Source organism: Acanthisitta chloris, unplaced genomic scaffold, assembly GCF_000695815.1.
Source record: "Acanthisitta chloris isolate BGI_N310 unplaced genomic scaffold, ASM69581v1 scaffold2788, whole genome shotgun sequence".
Classification (NCBI taxonomy): domain Eukaryota; kingdom Metazoa; phylum Chordata; class Aves; order Passeriformes; family Acanthisittidae; genus Acanthisitta; species Acanthisitta chloris.
The window spans coordinates 25581-29500 of record NW_008687428.1 but is presented as its reverse complement, the minus strand read 5'-3'; the positions used below and the strand labels follow the sequence as shown (position 1 = coordinate 29500).

Here is a 3920-nt window from a genome sequence, read left to right as displayed (position 1 = left end):
AGATTGGAGATGCCCGGGGTAGGCTGTGGATGCCCCAGAGGTTGAGACTAGATGATCTCTAAGGTCCATTCCATAACATCCTGATACTGTGGAGGGGTCAGACTGCTGCTCAGGGTGGGAGTGTGACCCAGGGGACCCCAGGGCTAGTGACAGGGACCTCACCCCCCCTTGTTCCCCCCCAGCTCCTCGCGTGAGAGCCTGCCCTGCTCAGCAGCTGTGTGTAACAGGTAGGGCAGGTCTGGGGAAAGGCTGAGGGCCCTGCAGAGCTCCTTCCCACCTGCGAGCCCTGATCAAACACCTCGACGGGCGCCCGGGAGGGAGCCGTGATGTAATCTTGGGAAGCCCAAACAATCAGCCCTTTCATGGCACCACGATAACAATCAAAACAGTATGTAAGGGCCTTGCCATGCAAGAATACACATGCACATTATACACTGGAGGGAATTGAAAGCCCGAGTGAAAAGGGGCTTGTTAAGAATATGTAGCCTGCTTTCATAATCAGTTTGTAAAAGAATAGGCCCTTGAAAACAAGGGTTTAGGCTTATAGAAGGCTTTCTGTGCCTTGACCTTGCAAATATGCAGAGATGCCAACTTTTTTTTTTTTTGCAAGTGAACTTGGAGGCTCCCAGCGTGGGGCCAGAGCAGTTGGCAGGCGAGCTGGGGGTAGGAGGTCCAGCCCTGGGACGTTCCCGGGGGACATGGAGTCTTTCCTTCCAGCTGCTCCTCCCTGGAGCTCCATCAGGATGGCACAGCTCTGCCTTTTCTTCCTTAAAACTGCAGCACTTGGGGTCTGCTATGGGAGAGGATCAAGCAAGGCCAGCGCAGAGCCATCCCTGCACCACTGACTCTCTACAGAGCTCACGTGGAGGTGACACATGTCCTGGTGGTGTTTGTGTTCCCAAAGTGAGAAGGTTATGGAGGGCATTGCTGTCATCACCCCCATTGTACAGGTGGGGAAGCTGAGGCACAGCTGGGACAGGTAACATGTCCAGTGCATGTTGGCTTCTTGAGCCTTGATGCTTCCAAGGTCACCTGAAGCCATTGTGCTCAAAGCAGGAGACAGCCAGGTGACATTCCCAGTCCAGGGCACTGGTGGCAGAGCCACTAATGGGATATGTACAGAGCCTGGTGTTGTGTGCCCTGGGATGTGCTTCCTTTGGACCAACTCAGGTTTGTAGGTTGGGGATGAGCCAGAGGTTATCCCCCTTGTCTGGCTGGACACCAGTCTCTTGGTGGTGAGACACTTGCACAGGTTGCCCAGGGAGGTTGTGGCTGTCCCAACCCTGGCAGTGTTCACAGCCAGGCTGGATAAAGCCTTGAGCAACCTGCTCTGGTGGGAGGTGTCCCTGCCCAGGGCAGGGGATTGGGGCTGGATGATCTCTAAGCTCCATTCCAACCCCTAATATTTTATGATTCTGTGATTCCCTTGAGATGTGCTTCCTTTGGACCAACCCACATTTGTAGATTGGGGATGAGCCACAGGTTATCCCCCTTGACTATCTGGACAGAGATGACCCATCCACAGAATCATTCAGGTTGGAAAAGACCTCCAAAGTCATTGAGTCCAACCTATGACCCATCACCACTTGTCAACTAGACCAGAGCACGGGGTGCCATGTCCAGTCATTCTTTGAAGACCTCCATGGATGATGGCTCCACCACCTAAACCCAGGCCGGATGGGATCTGCTTCCAGCACCTCTCTACCAGTTATCCCCCACCTCCCTCTCTTTAGAGAAAGCTTTCCACTCCAAGGACTGGCTGCGTTGGCTTATTTCCCCATTCCCATCCCCTCCATGTCCCCTATCTCCCCGTGGTCACTTCATCTCCCCTGAGCCAGACTGCTCTGGTGTGTCTTTGTGCATGTGCTTTACAGTGTATTCCCTTGCAGTGGGGGAAGCCTTCCAAGAATCCCCACCTATTTCCGGACTGAGGCGCCTTTGTTCCCCTTGCACAAAGCAGCTTTGATTGTGGTGCCTCTCCCCAGCCACGGTGCCGGCTGCTCCGCACGGGAGCTGCGGGGAAGGTGTGAGCTGTGCACGACTTGGTGGCCAACAGGGGCACGAATGGCCCTTAGAATCATAGAATCAACCAGGTTGGAAGAGACCTCAAAGATCATTGAGTCCAACCCTACCGTCGTTACTAGCCCATGGCACTAAGTGCCACATCCAGTCTCGTCTTGAAAACCTCCAGGGATGGTGAATTCACCACCTCCCTGGGCAGCACATTCCAATGCCTGACTACTCTTTCTGTAAAAAATCTCTTCCTAATGTTCAACCTAAACCTCCCCTGACAGAGCTTGAGTCTGTGCCCTCTTGTCCTGCTGCTGGTTGCCTGGGAGTAGAGACCAACCCCCACCTGACTCCAACCTCCTTTCAGGGAGTTGTAGAGGGTGATATGATCTCCTCTGAGCTTCCTCTTCTCCAGGCTAAACAATCCCAACTCCCTTAGCCTCTCCTCGTTCCACAGTGGGAACAGTGAAGGTGAGTCTAAGCACCTGAACATCTCCCGGGATGCAGACAGAGGAGGTCTCCGTGGTGTCCTTTGGGCACTGAACCAAGACAAAGCAAATAGGAAGGCTTAGGTGTTCCTCCTCTCCATGGTCATGGAGTTGGTCTCATCCTGATAAGGTTACTGGCCCTAGGACAGGCTCAAAAGGCTCCAAAGTCCATCAAATGTTCAAGCAAAGGCATGGTAGGAGGAAGTGTTGAGGGAGTGAGTGATCCGAGTGGAGATCCTAGTGGAGTCCTGGGAAAGGCTCAAAAGGCCCTGAAGTCCATGAAATGTTCAGGCAGAGCTGTCATGGAAGTGTTGAAGGAATGAGTGGTCCTAGTGGAGGTACTAGTGGTCCTAGTGGAGTCCTGGGAAAGGCTCAAAAGGCCCTGAAGTCCATGAAATGTTCAGGCAGAGCTGTCATGGAAGTGTTGAAGGAATGAGTGGTCCTAGTGGAGGTACTAGTGGTCCTAGTGGAGTCCTGGGAAAGGCTCCAAAAGCCCTGAAGTCCAAGAAATATGCAGGCAGAGTTGTGATGGAAGCATTGAAGAAATGAGTGGTCCTAGTGGAGGATGGTCTGGATGAGCAGAAGACCTTTGTGGGAGCATGTTGGGACTGGAGGCCAGGGGATGACGTGGAAACCTTCTCAACCTGGAAGGTCCTTTCTGCTCCAGGAATGTCCCAAGGCAGGAACAAGAAACTCCATGTGCAGGGACATCTGTGGCCCCCCACTGCCAGCATTACACAGTGGGAGCCAACACCTGCATTCCTTGGGAAAACAGGTAAAATCCTGACCTGGCATGGGGCACAGGTTGCTGTCTCCTGGCTGAGAGCTGGAGGACATGGGTGGCCTGGCCCCAGTGGTCCCTGTTGATGTTGAGCACATCATGACCTGTTTGTGTGTGCTGTGGCATGATGGTCACTGCAGCCCATTGCTTGCTGTGCCACCTGTGGCTCCATCCCTATCCCCATCTCTGGCACATGCTGAATGCTCTGGCCATCCAGCACTGCTCTGGAGGTGGTCCAAGCTATAGGGATGGGGCTGCTTCTGTTTTTGGGGAGCCCTGATGGGTTGTGCCTGGGAGAGGAGGAGGAGGAGAGCAGGGACAAACCCATCCATCTGTGCTTCTCCTGCATCTCTCCCCCCAGGGTACATCCCCCTTCCTCCTGCCCCTCTGGGGCTGCTGCAGGGCTGGGGGTCAGCGTGGGGCTCCCTCCTCCCAGCAGGACTGGGGACAAGGGGGGACTCTCCACCCTCCCCACACAGACCCCTCCATTCACACCTCCCTCTCCCACCCCATTAATTTGTTGTGGTCGGGGCCAGTAATAGCTGCTTTGTGCCGAGGCGAGGGAAGGAGGAAAAAAACCCGAGCACAGACAGCGGCTCCAGTGTTTTACACAAAGGAGGGGTTTCTCCCTTCGGCCTCTC

At 54.4% G+C, this 3920-nt stretch overlaps 1 protein-coding gene across 1 annotated transcript in view; it reads left to right on the top strand.

Moving 5' to 3' along the window:
- SLC39A11 (solute carrier family 39, member 11) overlaps positions 1-3920 on the top strand; it is a gene marked incomplete at its 5' end in the record, with an annotated part of 36568 nt that overhangs the window by 30692 nt on the left and 1956 nt on the right. The window lies entirely within an intron of this gene.